Source organism: Sus scrofa, chromosome 11 (assembly GCF_054392235.1).
Source record: "Sus scrofa isolate SSC_HxYL_T2T_F1_AM1 chromosome 11, Sscrofa_HxYL_maternal_Yorkshire_Landrace_v2.0, whole genome shotgun sequence".
Lineage (NCBI taxonomy): Eukaryota > Metazoa > Chordata > Mammalia > Artiodactyla > Suidae > Sus > Sus scrofa.
In genome coordinates this window covers 17,631,223-17,653,119 of record NC_139393.1, presented here as the reverse complement: position 1 = coordinate 17,653,119, position 21,897 = coordinate 17,631,223, and the positions used below count along the sequence as shown (strand labels likewise).

The 21,897-nt window shown below is 39.8% G+C and overlaps 1 protein-coding gene across 2 annotated transcripts in view; it reads left to right on the top strand.

The window, feature by feature from the left end:
• LOC106507157 (uncharacterized) overlaps nt 1–21,897 on the top strand; it is a 674,540-nt gene that overhangs the window by 633,695 nt on the left and 18,948 nt on the right. For both annotated transcript variants that reach the window (XR_014819430.1, XR_014819429.1), the window contains 2 exons: nt 12,458–12,504; nt 15,714–15,802. The gene's annotated coding sequence lies outside the window, so the exon portion shown is untranslated. The remainder of the gene's footprint in view (nt 1–12,457; nt 12,505–15,713; nt 15,803–21,897) is intronic.

The following is a 21,897-nucleotide window of genomic DNA, read 5'->3' as shown; positions in this document are numbered from 1 at the left end:
CCCTTTAATATATTTAAATATTTCATGTAAATTTTGAATAGGTAATACATACATGGTATTACATCAAAAGGCATAACAGGATATATGATGAAAAAGTAACTCTGTCCCTTACGCATGTCCCAGGGTCAATCCTGTCTTCTCTCCATAGACAACCTCGATTACTAATTACTTATGGATCCATCCAGACACACTCAAGGTGTCTGTACATATGTAGCAGTAGATATGTACATATAACTTTTGTGGCGGTGGTATACTTTCTGTGCCTTGCCTTTTTATCCCATGTAACAATACAGCCTGAGTAGCCTCTCATAGCACCACGTAAACAAGTTCCTTATTAGTTTTTATTGCATAGTATTTCATTGCACAGTGTTCCATAATTTATGTAACCTGTATTTACCGATAAACATTTAGGCACTTTCCAAATTATTACATTCTGAAACAATATTTCAGTAGATCATTGGCACATACATAATATCTTACATTTGCTGTGGAAAGATTCTTGAAATTGGAGCTGCTAGGTCAAAGGTATGTGCGTTGGTCATTTTGATAGAGGTCGCCAAATTTCCCTCCATGGAGACTGTACCAGTGTATACTTTTACCATCATGGACTCAGAATGTTATAAAACTTCTTGATCTTTGCCAATCTGAGAGGAAATGGCATTTACTTATAGTTTAACTTGAAATTCTCTTATTTTTAGTGAATTAATTACATTTGTCCTTTTTAACTCGATTGTTAGAATTTTTCTTATTGATTTATGAGAAATCTTTCTATGTTAGAATATTCTACGTTAAGGAAATTAACTCATTAAACTGCCATCTAATGTGATAGCCACCAGCCACATGTGGCTTTTGAGCACTTGAAATGTGACTCATACAAATTGCGATGCACAATAAGTGTAAAAGGCAAACCGAATTTCTTAGTACCCCAAACAAGAGAATATATCTCATCTACAATATTTTATATTAATTACTTAAAAGGAAAATTTTTGGACATGTCAAGTTAAATAAAATAAATTATTTAAATTAATTTCCCCATTTCTTTTTACTTTAATGTAACTACCAGAAAATTTAGAATTATGAGTGTGTCACACTATATTTCTATTGAACTATGCTAGTTTACATTATGAATTGCAAACTTTGGGGGCAGTTATATTTTTATATTATAAAATTCATCAATATTTTTTTTCTTTGGGGAGTTCCCATTGTGGCTCAGAGGAAACGAATCCAACTAGTATCCATGAGGTTGCAGGTTCGATCCCTGGCTTCGCTTAGTGGATTAAGTATCCAGCGTTGCTCTAAGCTGTGGCATAGGTTGCAGATGCAGCTGGGATCCTGCATTGCTGTGGCTGTGGCATAGGCGGGCAACCGCAGCTCCAATTTGACCCCGAGCCAGGGAACTTCCATATGCTGCAGGTGCAGCCCTAAAAACCAAAAATATATATGTTATTATATATTTTATTATATATAATATATAATACATGTGTGATATATATATTCTATATATCTTATTATATATATATATACTTTTTGGCTATGCCACAGCCACAGCAACACTGAGTTTCATCTGCAACCTACACCACAGTTTATGGCAACGCCGGGTACTTAACCCACTGTTTGAGGCCAGGGATCAAACTCACATCCTCACAGGCACTATGTTAAGTTCTTAACCCCCTGAGCCACAGTGGGAACTCATCATCGATATTTTTTTATGGCTCCTGAGTTTTGCGACATACTTAATGTTTTCCACTACAATACTTTTTTGTAACTTTTCCATGGAGGTTCCTAGCAGTTTTATATTGTTATTATTGTTATTGTTACATAGAAATCTTTGATTCATAAGAAAATTACTTTGATGTAAAGCATAAGATTGGAATTCAGGAGTTCCTGTCGTGGCTCAGTGGTAATGAACCCGACTCGTATCCATGAGGAGGCAGGTTCGATTCCTGGCCTCCCTCAGTGGATTAAGGATCCAGTGTTGCTGTGAGCTGTGGTGTAGGTCACAGACCCAGCTCAGATCCCGCATTGCTGTGGCTGTAGTGCAGGCAGGCAGCTACGTCTCCATTCGACCCGTAATCTGGGAATTTCCGTATGCTATGGGTGTGGCCCTAAAAAGACAAAAAAAAAGAAAAGAAAAAAAGAAAAAAGAGAGAATTCAATATTACCTTTTTCTAGAAAACAATCTATTAGAAAAACTGGGCCAGAATAAGCAACATTTATTATTTAATTTCAGGGTTTTTTCCCCATTGATTCAAAATGTCGCACTTACCATATTCTAAATATTTAAACATCTGGTAGAGCTAGAACCACATGTTTTCTTTTTTTCTGATTTTTCCTGGTTATTCTTGCTTCTTTATTTTTCTATTTAAACCTTAGAATCATATATAAGCCCCAAAATTCCATTGACATAATAACTGTCTTTATTTAATGTTTACGTTAGTTTGGAGAGAATTGAAAGCTGCATGATTCTTGCCAAGAATATAGTATATCTTTACATTTATGCAAATGCTCTCTTGTGTCCTTGAGTAGCATGGTAAGGATTTCTTCATACAGACCTATCACATCTGATAAATTTATTTCTAAATATTTTCTGGTCAACAGTCTTTTCTACCACTAATACGTATTTCATTTTAATACATGAAACATGATTTTATCATTTTGTAACCATAGGCTTAACTAAATTCCACAATTATCTGTAATATTTTTTCAATTGGATTATTTTTATAATAATTCAATATTAGATCTTATAGTCTACCACAAAACATAATTTGTCTTTTTTTTTTTTTTTTTCCTTTTTGCTTTTTGGGGCTGCACCTGAGACATATGGAATTTCCCAGGCTAGGGGTCAAATCAGAGCCACAGCTGCTGGCCTGTGCCACGGCCCCAGCGACACCAGATCCAAGCCGGGCCTGCGACCTGCGCTGCAGTTCATGGCAATACCAGATCGTTAACCCCACTGAGTGAGGCCAGGGATTGAACCTGCATTTTCATGGATACTAGTCAGGTTTGTAACCCACTGAGCCCACAACAGGAACTCCTGATTTGTCTTTTTTTAAGTTTTCTATGTTTTTTTTCTGTTAATTTTCTACTTACAGCAAAGTGACCCAGTCACACATACATATGTACATTCTTTTTCTCACATTATCCCCCATCATGCTCCATCACAAATGACTAGGTATAGGTCCCAGTGCTCTACAGCAGGAGCTCATTGCTCATCCACGCCAAAGGCAATAGTTCGCCTCTATTAGCTCCACATTCCCAGTCCATCCCACTCCCTCCACCTCCCTCTTGGCAACCACAAGTCTGTTTTCCAAGTCCATGAGTTTCTTTTCTGTGGAAAGGTTTATTTGTGCCATATATTCGATTCCAGATATAAGGAAGAGTTTTCTACATTTTCTTTCTTTCTCTTGTGTAATTGAATCAGCCGGGGTCTCTAGGTCAATGTATATTGTAGTGGTTTCCGTAGACATCTTTGTCTTACTCCTGACTTTACTATGAATAGTTGTGAAGTACCCCCTCAAAAATAACGCTAAATTTTAGACAGAGATAAATATAATTATGGTAAGACAGTACCTATGGCCATTTTATTGATGAGGTTTAAAAAATGCGAATGGCTATTGAGTATTATCAAGTTCCTCTCAGCACCTGGCTATATGACTTTTAATCTATTTGTGTGGTAAAAATAAATTAACAGATTTGAACTATCCTTGAATGACTGGAATAAATCACACTTTGTCATGTTGTGTTAATTTTTAATATGCTACTGGATTTTGTTTAATAATGTTTTATATTGATTTTTGCTATTTAATGCTCTTAACAGTGATATCTTATAATTTTGATTTTCTTCTTCAGGAACCTCAATTATGTATATGTTTAATTTATTTTTTATGCATTCCATATCTACCCTATAATCTTTTTAAGCTTCTTGTCTGTTTATTCTTTGTATTCCTTTTTTTCTGATTCAGTCTTCCACATTCTAAACTGTTTTCAGCAGAGCCCAATCTTTGTGCAGCTTCCAAGCTGCACCTTAACTTCCATTTCTGTGACTTTGGTGGGCAGGCTTTTTTTATATACATGTTTGATCTACTGTTGTTTCATTGTCATTTGCTGTGAAATGAGTCACTCATTTAAAAAAATTCAGGAATAGGGGAGTTCCCGTTGTGGCGCAGTGGTTAACGAGTCCGACTAGGAACCATGAGGTTGCGGGTTCCGTCCCTGGCCTTGCTCAGTGGGTTAACGATCCGGCGTTGTCCTGAGCTGTGGTGTAGGTTGCAGACACGGCTCGGATCCCACGTTGCTGCAGCTCTGGCATAGGCCGGGAGCTACAGCTCCAATTCGACCCCTAGCCTGGGAACCTCCATATGCCGCGAGAGCGGCCCAAGAAATAGCAAAAAGACAAAAAAAAAAAAAAAAAAAAAAAAAAAATTCAGGAATAGGTTTGGTCACAATTTTCATCTACCTTATTAGACATTTTTCTGGTGAGTATTTCTTGGCCACCATTTAGTTTTCCTCTTCCCTTCTTCCTTTTTCCCCTTTCTTTTAGTAACTTTTTATAGATCCCGAGTTGATTTCTTTTTGATTAATCGCATTACAATAAGGCAGGTTTTCCTGAACTGGCTTTTGTTAAGATGGAAGTTTCTAGGCCAGGGGTCGAATCGGAGCTATAGCTGCCGGCCTGTGCCACAGCCACATGGGATCCGAGGCAAAAATCTGCAACCTACACCACAGCTCACGGCAGTGCCGGATCCCCAACCCACTGAGCGAGGCCAAGGATCAAACCCCAATCCTCATGGGTACTAGTTGGACTCATTTCCTCTGCGCCACAATAGGAACTCCCTCCTGAATCAGCTTTTTTAAAAAGGCTTCTGTGAGAGAGAGGTATGGGCCATGTTCCAGCTAACAGTTTTTCTTATGAAAAAGTGGGTCATGTCAGCCTTTAACTTTCTCTGGCCAACTGATACCAGCTTTGGGCCACTCATAAAGCAAAGTTACTTTCCTCCTCACAGGCACACCAGTGGACTGCTTCCTTCAAGTATGGCATTTTTGTTCAACTTCACATTTAGCTTCATCTCCTGGCCTTTTTCTAGAGACCTCACCAGTCTGAAATCCAAAGAAGCTCTCACTTAAATGGTACCCCCTTACTACTGTGGAGCACAGGTCAGCATGCTGCTGTCCCTGGGCCAGCTGTCTGTTTTTATAAATAAAGATTTGCTAAAACGCAGCCTTGCCGGCTTGTTCACATATTGCCTGTGGCTGTCAGGGCTCTAAGAGGGCAGAGTCCAGTGGTCGCAGGAGAGACCATATCCTTTACAAAGCCTAAAACTTTTACAGTCCGGCCATTTAAAAAAAAGTTTGCTTGCTCTGGGTGTAAAAAGCTAAGTTTGCATTTCCATACATGTCACTTAAGACCGACCCTTATAACTTTTTCTCATCTCAACACCCACGGGCATCTTTGCTATGGAGCTTCTTATGTCCTTGTTTGACCTTCACTGATTTTGGAAGCCTTTTTTCTCATTATTAGTTCTGGGGTCTCTGTTGTTTCCTAATTTTACAAAGGAGAGGCTTTGCTTTACTATTTTCTCTGTTTTCCTTTCTGCTTTTGGGTGGTTTTTCTGAGAAGTGAATGAGAAAATGCTGACTTTACTCTGCATATTAAAATTAGAATTCCTCAGATGATACTCCAAAAAATATTTTTTTGTTTGCTTCTTTGGTTGGGTGTTTTTTTAGCCACTGGAGAGAGATCCTAGCATATTAAGTAACTTTGTCCTAGATATATAGAGATGTTTTCTCCTTAATTTGTTTTATTATTTTTATAATTCTCATAGGTGTACTTTAGTTCTCAGTGGAGAGCATAATCACAAAATTTTAATATACTTTAAATTAGTAAGAGAAAATGCAAGTTTTATATTTGCTGTTGCCATAAATCCTGATTCATATTAAAATAGTTCAAAGTGATATTTAGCATTTTAAACTTCAGAAGTAGCTGTAAATAAACCCTGGTATGAATATTAAAAAATAGATGGAAATAATATGCATTTAAACACTCCCAACTTCATTCTCAAATTCTTTTGCTGTGTGAGTTACATATTGGGCTTATTTTTAAATGAAACTAATTTTTTAGAAATTTAATATATTTGGATATTTACCAAAACCGTTGTGTCCAAATAGCTTCACAAAACTTAATTTCATTTTACTTATATAAAGACAATTTTTTAAATGAGGTGAAATTTTAGTTGTAATTATGCTATTCAATATTTCATTTTTGTCTGCTTCTCTTTCTATTTTTAAGAATTGTCCATTTCTGCAAACTTTAGTGAAGTACTAAATGGTATTTCACAGGGAACTGATTAAAGGAGAGAGTACTTTGGAAGGAATGTACCTGCATGTGATTGCTGTGAAAACAGTTCCATATCTGCCTTGCACACAGTTGCATCACTTACCTAGAGCAATGTGCAGTACATGGTAGGCACCCAATATACATGTGAGAGTGATGGATAGAAAGGAGACCCTCTGATGGCAAGGTTTTTTTTTTGGTTCTCTTGCTGTTGAGTAGGTAGGGATGCCAAAAAATCAGATGAGAACTCCAGGAAGAAGAATCAAATGGGGTCAGTAGGAGTGAAAAGGATGACTGATTTACAAATGGGGTTTAGGAGTCGAAAGTTAAGCTCCGGCAATTGGGAACAGCATAAGGTGTTCCAAAGAGAAAGTGTTGATATGCTTGCAAATGGAGCTTTTCTGTAAAATCATGAAATTAAAAATCTTTCTCCATTTCAAAAGAAAAAAATAGGAAACAGGAATAACCAGAGAAATTTTTTTTAAAAGCCGCAAGGAGATACTACTATGGTGTCCTGGGGTGCATTTTAAATTAGAGGCACTTTAGCAAAAATCTTTATATTGAACCCTTTTTAAAAATGGGATCAATTCCCAGTTTCCCAGGCAATTCACTGTCACGAAGCTTGTCTACGTGACGGACCCAACCTTGAAAATGATCATAGCAGCTTGATGAACTGTCAGATAAAGCTTGGCAACTTTTCCTCATCAGCCACTGGCCCCATAGGAAATATTAATCACTGCAGTTTTTACCTTATACCAGATATATAAAAAGTAAAGCCTAAAAATTCATTTCCACGTGTTTAAGTAGGAAAAAAGAGAGAGAGAGAGAGAGAGAGAGAGAGAGAGGTTTCACTCAATCTATTTCAGAAATTATAGCCACCTTGGGACTAGACATTTCTTTCAGCCTTAGCCCAAAGGCAATCACATTAGGGACACTGTATGCATTTGAAGTGATAAAAATTGAGCTGTGGTCTAACCTATTGCATAATTTTCATTCTAAAATTACTTTTCTCTGGACATAATGACCCCATCAGTCAACCTATCATCTGACTAGTTAAATGAAGTAAGAAAATAATCTCAGCTGGTCTCAGAGGAGTGGGAATTCAGCTGCCTGAGGGGCTGAGATTTCCTGAGAGTTTGTTCTAGATCTGTTGGGCCAGCCAGCATATGCTCTATCCTTCAATCTCCAGAGCAAAGGCCATTCAGGCTGGGAAAGAAGCTGCTTTAGATGAAGCCTGTAACTAAAGATGGAAACACTTAACAAGGCCAATTTTTTTTTTTTCTTTTTGGTGGATCTAATGCACAGTGATTGTTCCTAATTAGGTGGTCCTAACTTGAAAAGTCCCCGTTCCTCCTCCCCAAATGCCCGGAGAGAGCTCTCCTTAAGAGAGTTCTCCTTAAGTGTCTTTGAAACAAAGATACATTGGGATAGATGGTTTGGGTTTAAGGAATCGCAGCTGCATAAACAGTATTTGTTCACTACAAGAAGAAAATTTATAGTATTTGTCAGGAAAAAGTAAGCACATCGGGGATTCGGTTTGTGATATAGTGTCACACTTCATGATCCTTTGAGACTCAGACACAAGAGCAGATGAGCAGTGAAGGCAGCGTTCACATCCTACTGCCCCATGTCTGTTTCACATTTCAAGAGGACCTGGCATTCAGACCATCTAAACTTCTGACTGTTGGAAAAAGAGAGTAAAGTAAGGTGATGGGCCCTTTGCCATCCTCATTCTCTATACTTTGGAGAAGAGAAGTTCTCCCAAAGAAAAGAAAAAAAAAAAAGGCTAAATTCTCTTAAGAGTTTCAGTGCTTGCAGGCATTCACTACTGGTCTTGGGATTTGACTTGGCCTTAGAGCAATGTTTTCCTATCTTTATATTTCATAGAGAGTTAAAATTGGTTTTAAAACCAATATAGAGTTTCTTTTTTTTTTAATTTTTTATTTTGTTAGCTTTTCTTTTTACAGCCACACCTGTAGCATATGGAAGTTCCTGGGTGAAGTGTGGAGTCAGAGCTGCAGCTGCCATCCCACACCACAGCCACAGCAATACCTGATCAGAGCTGCATCTGCAACGTACACCGAAGCTTGTGGAGGAGTGCCAGATCCTTAAGCCACTGAATGAGGCCAAGGATTGAACCCACGTCCTCATGGGCACTATGTCAGATTCGTAACCCCTGAGACACAATGGAAACTCCCCATTTTTTTTAATTTTATAAAGAAAGGCCCTTTAAACAAAACAGAATATATCTATCATCCACTATTACCTTCGCTTACTATAAGAGATGAACATTTTAATACGAAAAGAGAAAAGCAAGAAAAGCAGAGATAAAAATAAAGCACAAAATAGAGGACAGAGTCTGCCATTGAATACATTTAGCCATAGAAGACAACTCGCTCTCTTTCCCTGGCCCTTCTCATTCCACTACTGAAGTTGAAGATTATGTCAACAACTGGCCCTGGCCCACAATTGGCATTTGGCAATCACTCCATTAGGGAAAAGACCACAGAGAACTTGTGGTGCCAGGAACCGTAGAAAGGGGAGGTGTTTCGCTGCACGCTGTCCATGCACAGCCCTGTCAGAGTCATCCATCACGGCCGTGTGTCAGCGATCTTTAAGTGTTTTAAAGGGGCCTGGGGGCAGTCAACTGTTGTGAATTTTTTTGTTTATTTAAAAGTTTGGCAAAATTTATATTAAACACCGCAAGAGTCTTAAATCTTTAAAGCCCAGTGGAATTTCAAAGAGCTTAATGATGTTTGCTTTTTAATGACCTTGACCCTGGAAATTAATTTTTAAAAGTGGAGTTACTGTAGAAAGAGTTCTGAAAAATTTCAAGGCAACATGTGGTACCAATGAAAACACATCAACTTCCTGGTGGTTTCATGCAGGAGGTGTGTGTGGTGGCGGCTAGAAGCACCTGCCAGGGAGAGACCTGCTTTTGTTTTTCGGGTCCCAGAAACTGTTGCCGTGAGCCCAGTAAACAAACTCCACACTTTCGGTCCTTGGTAGGAGGCTTCTAAACAGGAAAAAAAAAGGCGGATTAGAGTGTAGGCAGAAGCCGAATGTTAAGGAGCAACCAGAGAGGTGCGGCGGAAAGACACGGGGAGGAGATGCGGCCGCCGCTTGTCCCCGTGAGGCCTCCGCCTCCGCCCCTGGCGGCTCTCCGCGGAGCCTCACGAGCTCTCGCCTTCCCCTAGATGCCTTCCTGTTTAACAGAAATGCATATATCATTGGCTGGAACCTTCTGTCCCAAAAAGGGTTGTGAACAATTGGCATTTCTGAGAGGGAAATCTGCTCACCTGAGAAAAGTTCCAGCCAGGGAAACTGTGGTTAGACCCATGGAGATGAGTGATCCATCCAGTGGGTGAAGCATTAGCGCCCCTAACTCCTCCTCACCAGCCCTTTCACCCCCAACCACATGGCCTGGGAATGAGCCCAGGAGGAAAGGACTAGCTACCCCAGCTGCCCGACGTGTCTTAGTTGTTAGGTCTGATAGAAGGAAGTCTGAATACGGGAGTCAGGAAAACCAGATTGGTCTCTGCAGTAGTGGAAAAGTCACCCAAGTTCTCCAGCCTCACTTTTTTTTTTTTTTTTTTTTAACTTTAAGTATAGACGTCTGTCAAGATGAAGAAAGTCGGTGTTTATCAGTGGTTTTTGGCTTTGTTTTTATTCATTTATTTACACTATTTTTTTGTTACTTTTGTGTTCCGCAGCAGAACCCTGTTTTCAATAGAAATGCTATTTGAAAATTGATATAAATAAGGAAATGTGAAGCCATCCTGATGATGTGGAGGAGGCTGTGGGTGAGTGGGTTCTAGAACTCAGATCTAGGAGGCACACCCCCAAGTCTGGTTGGTCCCACCTGCTGTGAGAAGCCCCTGGTGACTCTACAGGGGAGATGGGATTGGACAGCCTTGCAGCCCTCACCACTGCTAACTCCGTGCCAGCCGTATAGAAAGTCTGTGTGGGTGTACATATGGTTAGTTAGGAGTTTTTGTCTATACTTAGAGATGCAGGGTAAAGAGCAAGACAGGCCATGACAAGATAAACAGTTTATGTCTGAGCACAAGAAAAGCAGTTACGAAGGGCCTGAGGTCTCGTCCAGGCCCCTGTCACCAGCCACATCTGCAGAAAGGCAAAAACTTTAGTCTGCAGAGTTAAAAAACAAATGCCTTTCAATCACTCACATTTGGGATTCAGGGGGTGGCTTGTTGATATATGTGAATATTGTTTATAGCTTTGTATGTATAAATCTAGTTCATAAATAAGTAGATATTTAAAGTAGTGCAGGAAAATCTTGCCATGAATATAGCAAAAGCTATAGAAAGAATGGGAAAGCATATATATGCCTTAAAATTAAAACTTCTGTTCAAAGTTTGATTCGAGCTCTTGCATGTGAAAAACCAAGTGCTCTGAGGAGATCCCATCGTGGCTCAGCAGAAACAAATCTGACTGGCATCCGTGAGGACGCAGGTTCTATCCCTCACCTCAGTCAGTGGGTTAAGGATCTGGCTTTGCCGTGAGCTCTGGTGTAGGTTGCAGACGAGGCTCAGATCCCGGGTGGCTGTGGCTCTGGCATTGGCTTGGCAGCTACAGCTCCGATTCGACCCCTAGCCTGGGAACGTCCATATGCCGCGGGAGCGGCCCTGAAAAGACAAAAAAAAAAGGAAAAAGAAAAACCAAATGCTCTGAAAAGATAAAGAAACTAAATTTAGTCTCTGAGAAATCTATCGCTATCAAAGCTGTTCAGATTGGTGGTAGGATACCTTTGTCATGTGAAATGTACACTTACATTGATGTGTCTGAGTTTGACCAAAACTGCTATAAGCCTAGGTAGGAAGGATAACTAACAGAGTAAATATCCTCTATATTTTTGGCCACACCCGCAACATGTGGAAGTTCCTGGGCCAGGGATCAAACCCATGCCAAAGCAGCTATCCAAGCTCCTGCAATGACAATGCTGGATCCCTAGCCCAGCACCACAAGGGAACTCCACATATCCTCCTTGCTAAAAAGTCTTCATAATTTCTTCAAAAAAGTCTTCATAATTTCTTCAACACTGGCTCCTTAACCCACTGAGCCACAAGGGAACTAACTCCATAGTAGTCAAAAAAATTATACCCAATATAATACTTTAAGATAAACTATAGAAGTCTTTGATTGAAATACTAAAGTGATGATTCTGGAATTGTATAGTAATGCAAAGAAATGCTATGTTTGGAGTTCCCGTCGTGGCGCAGTGGTTAACGAATCCGACTAGGAACCATGAGGTTGCGGGTTCGGTCCCTGCCCTTGCTCAGTGGGTTAAGGATCCGGCGTTGCCGTGAGCTGTGATGTAGGTTGCAGACGCGGCTCGGATCCCGCGTTGCTGTGACTCTGGCGTAGGCCGGTGGCTACAGCTCCGATTCAACCCCTGGCCTGGGAACCTCCATATGCCGTGGGAGCGGCCCAAGAAATAGCAACAACAACAAAAGACAAAAGACAAAAAAAAAAAAAAAAAAAAAAAAAAAAAAAAAAAAAAAAAAAAAAAAAAAAGAAATGCTATGTTTTATGGCTCAGCTGTCTTTCTTAGGAGACGTATTATTTTGTATAAATTCTATTTATTTTCCGTAATATACTTTATTTTATATGTTACACCAAATTTCTCTCTAAGTAGATTGAAATGGAATTTCTAGCAAACATTTCTCTCTGTAAGTATATTCTTATTTACTGTAAAATGAAACAGCAAATGCGATGTTTTGATCTTTGAAATAAATAACTCATGTCTATTAAAGAGGCTGAACTTCCATATTTAATATCTAGAATAACAAAAAAGAAGAAAATGGCATTTTAAGCAATATTTATTTTTAAAATTGGATTGAACTTCAACATGGAAAAATTTTAAGTTAGCAAAGTATTACCAGCCGCAGCTGACAGAAGATCAAATGAGCATTATTCTACAGTCCAGTTTAAAGCACAGAAAAATGCATTAAAAGTGGAAAAAAGCTGGCTCTACATCTATTTGAGTGAGGTCGTTGTCACCACTATAATATTTTAAAGGGTCTCTTGTGAAGTGAAAATGTGGGAAATCACTTAAAGAGACAGAGGCACACTTGGAAATATTTATATCATGATTTTGTCATATAGGTTTGGGAGAGGAGTCCACATGTGGAAATTCATTCTAGCAGCACAAGGTAAGAGACTACTCTCACTTTGATGATTTTGATGAAGATTTTCATAGTAGACTTTTTTTTTTTTTTTTTTTTTGGCTGTGCCCATGGCACATGGAAGTTCCTAGGCCAAGGATCAAACCTTCACTATAGCAATGACCCAAGCCACTGCAGTAACAACACTGGCTCCTTAACCCATTGAGCCACAAGGGAACTAACTCCATAGTAGTCATCTTTGTCACTCACCAACTTAGCAGAATTTCCAGATATGAACTTTACAGATGGGATTTACGAGACTTGTTTTTTGAGAAAGTGAATTTTGGAAACAAGAAAGTGAAACAAATAGAAGTTGACTCCATAAGTCCTTTGTTCTTCTCTACAGCCCCATCTAGTCTCAGTCTAGATGAAACCAGGACCAATACTGACGGAGCACGAGCAACCCAGACCATTCACCCACCCATCCATCCATCCATCTATCCATCCATCCATCCACATATCCACTCATATTTTTTGGAGAACTAATATAGCTCCTATAAGTAAATTGAGCTTTAATTTATTCATATGAATTATGTTTTTTTTCATACAAATATTTTTTGCTGTGTTCCTTAGAGTGATGAATGGAAGGGGTAGTAACAGAAATCTATGCATGGAAACAAGTTGCCTAGAGCTAACACACACTAGTACATGTAAAAAATTGATGAAAAATGAATAAGGCCTATAATCTAGTTAGCACTATTGCACCAGCATCAGTTTCATGGTTTTGCTGTTGTACTCTAGTTATACAAGATGTCATCATTGGGGAAAGCTGAGTAAAGAGTTTATGAGACCCCAGGCACTATATTTTGCAACTTTCTGTGAATCTATAATCTTTGAATAATCTGTGAGTCTACAATTATTTCAAAGTAAAAGGTTAAAAAACAAATAGATGCATATATAGCAAGTTATCTGGATAAATATAAAAGTGCCTAAGTCTTTTATTTGGTAACATCTATTCTTCACTAGTGATACTGCTTTGCTAAAGGCCACCTTCATTATCCCAGGAGCTCATTTTATTTGTAATGAACAATTTAAAAGCCTATGTCTAAGATATAATAATTAGTATTCAAAAAGCCCATTTAAGGACTCCCCTCATGACTCAGCAGGTTAAAGATCTGGCGTTGTCACTGCTGTGGCTCTGGTTACAGCTGTGGTGTGGGTTCAGTCCCTGGTGCAGGAACTTTTGCAGGCATGCCACGGATATAGGAGGAAAAAAAGCCCATTTAGGAACATGTTAGATACGTAATCATTGCATAGAACTGGGTGTCATTCTGGAATTTCTTGTTTTTATCGGTACCCATCATTAACAGAAAAATTTCTCTGCTTAAAGATCTTTTCAACCCGTTGATTTAATTTACTGAAATAGTTAAAGGAAAGTGAGAGGGAACACCTGGAAATCACATTTGACACAAGAAATTACACACACACACACACACACACACACACACACACACACACTCCTACTGAATTGATTGGATCTGTTGTCAACTCTGCATTATTAGATGACTACTAATTAGATCAACCACTGAGCAGGTTCAGTCATCCAAACACCTGGAAACAATAGGCCAACTGTATCTTGCATCTAGAATAGACGGTGGTTTGCACTAAAGTTAGGCACAAGTTAGGTAATAATGTGAATTTATTGATGCTTTGGGCAAGTTTGAAGTAAATTGGCCCATGGGCCCTCTTAAGCTGCACCCAAGTTTGTGAATGTTTGTGCCTTGGTTTTGCAACATTTCTCCCAGAAGCAAGACCTGCGAACATAACAGTGTTTTGTGCAACCTCATGGCAGTAATTCCAGCCCAGTTAACTTTACTCAAAAAATAGCAAAGCTACTCTTCTTTTTAAGGAAGAAATCCAAAATTTAATTTCAAAACCAGAAAAACATTCTTAAAGTGGCTAGAAAAAGTAACAAAATTTCATAATTTGGGATAATATAGGTAGTGTATCAACAATTCAAACTTAATTAAGCAAACGTGTGAGGGAAATTGCATCAGTAAGGTTTATCTCATTCTTTTTGTCTTTCATTCAAGATTGCCAAGAGGCAGAAAAATGTATAGAAGAGCTTTAGTCACATTCCCTCCAGGTATAAATATTCATCCAATGTGAGTGTAAACAGTATTTCTACTATATGCACATTTAGTTCAATTCTGAGTTACACAGGAAACAGGTGTCCAACAATTACCATGTGATCTGAGACTGTAAGAGAGGCAAGGGAACACATGAAAAATTGAGAGAAAAAAACAAAGACCAATATTGGTTAACTTTATTCATAAAAAAAAAATGTTAAAAAAAAAAGGAGTTCCCATCATGGCACAGCAGAAACAAATCTGACTAGGAACAATGAGGTCAAGGGTTCAACCCCGGGCCTGTCTCAGTGGGTTAAGGGTCCGGCATTGCCGTGAGCTGTGGTGTAGGTCACAGATGCAGCTCAGATCTGGCATTGCTTTGGCTGTGGCATAGGCTGGTAGCAACAGCTCCGATTAGACCCCTAGCCTGGGAACCTGCATATGCTGTGGCTGCAGCCCTAAAAAGACAAAAGATAAAAAAAAAATTAAAATAAAATAGAATAGAATAAAATATTGCCTGAAAGAAAAAGGATGTCTACATACAGAAAATGCAATTAATAGCCTTATGAATACATTTGCCCTCAAATTCTATGCAAGATGGTACAAGATGGTTAGGGCTGAGAGAAGAATAAGATGGAAGCTGAGAGGGGATGGAGACAGACTCTTAAGACTGAATGAGATTGTATTTGAAATAGCTGTCACATCAACACTATGCAAACTGTCAAATGGCATGAAAAGCTTCATGCATGGCAAGCACTATACTTTTCATTTGAGCAAATCAATCAATCAATCAAATCCGTTTGATGACCTCTTCAAGGTGAGTCCATGGCTGTCCCCAAGGACATTCATTTCCCCAATTATCCCACTGCTTTCTTCATGTTCGGGATTATAACCCCTGGCTCAGGTGTAATTCCCTCCCCCCACTCTGTTCCTCCAGCCCAGGCATACACCACAGTCTTCCAAGCATGTGCTGTGCCCTTGAACTTCTGTTACATTTAGAGCCAGAGTGACACATGCGGGAAGGGGAGGAGGTTTGTGGAACGTCCCCTCTGCTCTCTGTACCACCTTAAAGCAACACGGTCTTCTGGGACTCTTGCTAGGATCACTGTGAATTTACTTTTCCACCAGATACCCTCTACGCTCCACAGACGTTTCATGCTTTTTTAAAGGAAAAAGAAAGTGAAGCCATGATGGTATTAATTAAAGTCTTCATCAAGGTAAGAGGAACAAATCGTGTTACTTCTGTGCTGGGAAAGATTTCTATCAACCTTGAAAGTGTCTCCTGACTTATGACTGTAAGCATGGAGCAACTATGAGCTTGTCTACAAGAAGGGAAATTCATAAACTATGGCTCAGCTCTAAAGATTGCTTCTGCTGAGCCTAGCAGCCAACAAGTCCCATCAGACAAAAGTAAGCTCTTTGGTAATATATGCCAGGACTACAACAGCCTAGACCTTTGGTTCAGATATGAGCTAAGTGAAACCAGGTCTGCGGTAATATTTTGGCTATAGAATGAAACACTGGGATCCCTGATGAGGCTACAGAACGCTTTTTATGTGCAGTTCTGCTAAATTAAATGTCTTGAAACTCATGGACCCACAAAATTGATGCTCCTCTCAGAGAGATTTACTGCATAAGAATCTGGCACCAGCGCATGAAGAACAATGGATGACGGGGCCACCTGTGGCAGGGAGTTTTTAGACATGAAAAATTTGATTCTTATAGTCCTGTGTTATACATAGAACAAGCATCTGAATGGTTTCCTACCCTCCAAAGGCCTTCCTTTAAACCAAGGAAACCCATCCACTTTGGGGAGAAGCTGTGGAAAGAGTAAGACAGTTAAATGAGGGAGGAGAACTGACTCTGAAGAGGCAAAAGAAAGTGGAACACAGCATATGCACCCGAGAGGAGGCAGGACCAGGCCAGCTCCCGGCGGAGCTTCTAGAAAAGCAGAGAAGAGTGAGGGGAGACTCTAGGGACAGGAGAAGGGGTGGAGGTGTGAGCTTGTTACTTGCCACTTGCCTACTCAGAGAGTCCTCAGCATGGCCCCTATTTTTTTTTTTTTTTTTTTTTTTTTTTTTTTTGCTTTTTAGGGCTGCACCTGCGGCATATGGAAGTTCCCAAGCGAGGGTTTAAATCGAAGCTGCAGCTGCCAGCCTATACCACAGCCACAGCCATAGCCAGGTGGGATCTGAGATGTGTCTGCAATCTACACCACTGTTCACAGCAACACCAGATCCCCGAGCCACTGAGTGAGGCCAGGGATCAAACCTGCGTCCTCATGGATACCAGTCGGATTTGTTTCTACTGAGCCACAACAGGAACTCCTGTGGCCCCTATTTTTATGTCATAAGCAAATGTGCTTCCGGAAATCTATTGTAATAGAGCATACAAACATAAGGTCCAGGGGCGTGGGAAGGTTTAATATCTAAGGAAATCCAACAAAGAAATTATCACATGACTCTCGTTTTTCTCAGCATTATGAAGAGACATCCACAAGCTGTCCTCATGTAGGCATCACACTTGCTCAAGGTGCTATAGGTACGGTCTTAAATAAAAGACCACAGCCCGGGTCCAAGATGACCAAATTCCCACCAAATGTTGCTGGAGTCACAAAAATGTAGGAAATTTTATTCAGATTGCTGTTGTTGATGATGATGATACGGCTGTGGAAGAAAATAGCCCACAATAGTAAAGTTTTAAAATGTACTTCTTGGAGTTCCCTTGTGGTGCAGCAGGTTAAGGATCCGGCGACATTACTGCAGTAGCTCAGGTTGCTGCTGTGGTGCAGGTTCGATCCCTAGCCCAGGAACTTCCACATGCCACAGACATATCCTTTCTTATAAGGACACTTGGGATAGCATTTAGGGTCCACCCAGATAATCCCAAATAATCTCATTTCAATATTCCTAATATAATCACATCTGTTCCCATCCAAGATCATGCTCATTTTTTTGCCATATATGGTAATATTCACAAGTTCCATTGATTAGGACTTGGACTTGCCACCGGTCAACCCAATTACGAACAGTCAATAAACACATAAATAAAATAAGAGTTAAGAAGAAATCGAAGCAGGGAGAAAGGATAAGAGAGTGACGGGATAGATTTTCAATGAGGGGATAGAGAGCGCTCTTTAATGAGGGGGCATCGGAGTCAATGCCTAGGGTAGATGAGAGGAACGTCTTTCAAGAGAACAATTGTGTTCGAAGAGGTGAGAGTGGCAAAGAGATCAGTATTGTTAGGAAGAAAGGGTGGCAAGAGATGGATCAGAGGCAGAATTGGGGTTTTATTCTGAGCGAGACAGGCAGCCATTAGTGGGTTTAGAGCAGCGGAATAATTCATCTGACTTGTATTGCGGTAGCTGATGGATGGAGAACAGAAAATGGGGAGAGGGCAGTGAAGTAGTTTGACCATGTAGGAAGGCACTGCAGTAATCCAGGCAGTGGTGAGAAGTGATCCAATGTGAGATGTATTTTGAAGTTTGATCCAGTAGGATTTGCTGACTGAGTAGCTAGAGGTGAGAGTAAAAAGGAGTCAAGGATGGCTTCAGTGTTTTTCTTTTTGGCCTTTGTGACTGCAAGGATATGAGCCACTGCTAAATGAGACTTAGAAGATGGGAGAGGGAGTTCCCATCGTGGCTCAGTGGTTAACGAATCCGACTAGGAACCATGAGGTTGTGGGTTCGATCCCTGGCCTTGCTCAGTGGGTTAAGGATCCGGCGTTGCCGTGAGCTGTGGTGTAGGTTGCACTCGGATCCCGCCTTGCTGTGGCTGTGGCGTAGGCCAGCGGCTATAGCTCCGATTAGACCCCTAGCCTGGGAACCTCCATATGCCGCGGGAGAGGCCCTAGAAAATGTAAAAAGACAAAAAAAAAAAAAAAAGATGGGGGAGAAGCAGCTTTGGGGATCAAGAATTCTGTTTTGGAATTTTGAAATGCCTTGTAGACATTCAAAAAAATTCATTCCATAGTCAGTTACTACAGGGGTCTGGAGTTCAGGGCCAAAAGATATATATCCGGGTGTCTTTGGTGAATAGCTGGTATTTAAAATCAGCATGTAGCTGGAGAAAAGGACCAAGACCAAACTCCAAAGCACCCTGAAGTTAAGGATCAGGGAGATGTAGAGGAGCCAGGACAACGTTCTGTGACATGAGCTCGTGAAAAAGTAAAGCCATGAACGTCTGCTGGCCTGGAAACCGAAACAAGAAAGTGACTCAAGGAGGGAGTAATCAATTGTGTCAAAAGCTGTCGATAGATGAAAGAAGATGAGCACTGGGGATTTACTGCAGAATTTGTCTGCAGAACAGTCATTAGGGGTCTCGGTAAGAGCATGTTTGGTAGAGTTGTGAGCACGAAATGTATTTGGACTGTGTTCAAAAGGAAATCAGAAAAAAAGGAACTGCAGACAACTAATTTAGATGACTGCAATAAGTTTTGCTTCTAAGGAGAAGAGAGAAATAGAGTCATAGCTGGAGGAATTATTTTTAAAAGATTGGAGATGCTTGAATATAATATCATGCTGATAAAAATGTACTAAGAAGCAAAAAATCGTAATACAGGCAAAGGAATGAGTGCAAAAGGCAAGTCCTCAAGTAAGCAAGAGGGGGCAGGATCCGGTACCTGAGTGGTTGATCAGCTTCGAGTAGGAGCAGGGAAGGTCCTTCTTATAACAAAAGAGGATTTAGGATATAGGATAAATCTGCTAATGTAAAGATGAACCTGCTCTTCTGGGGGCTTTTATTTTTTTCTGTGCCACCAGAAGCAAGGTCATCAGCTGAGAATGAGAAGAATGACAAAGAATCAAGTTTGAGAAGGTACGGAACAAACAGAGGGTTTGTTTGTCAAGGACAGCATTGAATTCTCTGTTGAATGTTCTAAGACAGTACGACCCTAGAGAAATACAAGGCAAGCCACAAATGAAATTGCAAATTTTCTAGCAGCCACCTTAAAGAGGTAAAACAAAACTGGTAAAATTAATTTAAAATGTATTTTACCTAACCAAATACATTCAAAATATTATCATTTCAGCATGTGGCCATATAAAAAAAATCATTGAGACCTTTTACATTCTTAGTTTTCAGTGCTAAGTTTTTAAAAGCCACTGTGCATTTTACGTTTTCAGCACATCTCAATTCAGACTAGCCATACTCAAGAGTCACATGTGGCCAATGGCTGCCATATTGGACAATGCAGTCCTAGGAAATGAAGTAGCACTAATGTAGAACATGAGACTGCAAGCTATGGATTGAAGTGAGATTGGTGTTCTCATGCCACAGTCAGAACGCACGTGCAGACATGAGGTAGGCAGAGGGTTGGTCTCGACCAGGAATGGAGTTTTGCCAGCAGCACTCAACCAAAAGGAAAAAAAGAAACAGGGAGTTGATGGCATGTACAACAAAATCATTATACAGACTGAGCAAAGAACTTGAGCCACAAAAGTAAGAAAATGGGGGGCGGGTGAAAAGGTAGTAAGAGCCATGGAAGTTCCAGTAGGGTCAAAGAACTCTGAGAACTATAGCTACTGTGCAGTATACAAAGATGTCTAGAATAACCCTTGCCCTCAGCAAGCTGACCTTGGTGACAGGAGTACCACTAGCCATCCTGTAAGGTGGTGTGTGATAAATGCCTGAACAGTAGTACAGAATGTTTTATGTGAGTTCAGAGGAGGACAAGCCCAGGTCCTTCTAGGATGATCTGAGAGGGCTCATGAAGGAAGCGGTGAATAAATCAGGCCTTGGAGGGATGAGTGACGTTTCAGCCGGTCTGTGAGCAACACATTGCAAAGTGAGGAAGAAGCACAAGTACGGATAGAAAAGAAAAAATGTTCAATATTCTTGGGGTGAGAGTTTTTTAAAAAACACTTAAAATTTATTGAAAGAGCTATTGATGACAATGGGGAAGGCAGCCTATAGTAATAATATGTCTTCAAAGAATCCTGGAGTAATTTTCCTGGGGTAAGACTGAATCATAAAGTACAATTATCACTCAGAATACAATGCTTCTGAGAAGTGGGAGAATAAAGTGCCAAAGATTGCTCCCAAGAAATGAATGCCTTTCCTTTCTGGCCCACCCATCCTCCTTGTACACACATGCACATGCATAAATACACACCTCCCATCTTTCATGCAAAATTCAGTCTCAGAGTTCTTGTTGTGGCGCAACAGGATCAGTGGCATCTCTGGAGTGCACTGGGACGCAGGTTCCATCCCTGGCCTGGCACAGTGGGTTAAGGATCTGGCGTTGCATTGTAGGTTGCAACTGTGGCTTGGATGGGAACTCCATATGCTGTGGGATGACCAAAAAAAAAAAAAAAAAAAAAAAGGAAAATTCAGTCTCATAAATTTAATCCTCTTCTGTGAAAATGATCAGTTACATCTAAAGAGGAGCAATAAATTTACTTTTTTTATCCTAAGATTGTGGAAGAAAATATGTGTAACCAACTAGGATTAGAATATGTGGGATTAGAAAGGCTTTGATTATTATTAGCACTTAATTTTTAACAGTAGATATAATCTTACCATATAGACACAGTTTATAATTCCTTTAGAAAACATGTGTGTACACTATACCCTTTTTTTCCCCTAAATCTGATGCCATTTCTATTAAAACTTTAAGGGAAAATCAGCCTTTCAATTTACCTTTGGTTCTCAACACAGTCATTGCTAAACAACAGGAAATTTAGTTTTTCTTAAGCATGTGCAGATTGTTGCTGCAAAAAAAAGTCACTCTCTCTCTTCCTGGTTCTAAATGTTTAGGGAAACCTGCCATCATATCCATGCCTTCCTTTTTTTCACAAGAATTTTCTACTTCAGTGGGAGTATTTATAAAGAGTATGAAGAGCTAGATGTTTCCGCATGAGACTTTCATAATACTGTACTTTGTATTTACATATCATATACCCTTGGTACTTCATAGCTCATTATCATTTGAAATTTACAAATCAGTATTTGAAAGCACAAGGTTTAGAAGCAGTCTTCTCCTGCCCAACAGCAAGCTCTTGATGCCAGGATTGGAACTCATAATTACTGACACATGTGGTTGTGGTCCTGAAACATCTAAAGAGCATTCTCATAACAAAAAATGAAGGGCTCAGTAAGTAGAACATATCAATTATCAAATAGCCTGTTTATCAAGATAATTTTAAAAACCATGGAGCTTTAATCATACAAATAACTATATTAAACCTCATACTCATACATTAATATGAGGGTAGATTAAGGTGTCATTCAATTAATACTTAACATACAGATTAACAAATGTATATACAGATATAATCTAATCAGTTCCACAAAGTGGAATATATTTCGATCAA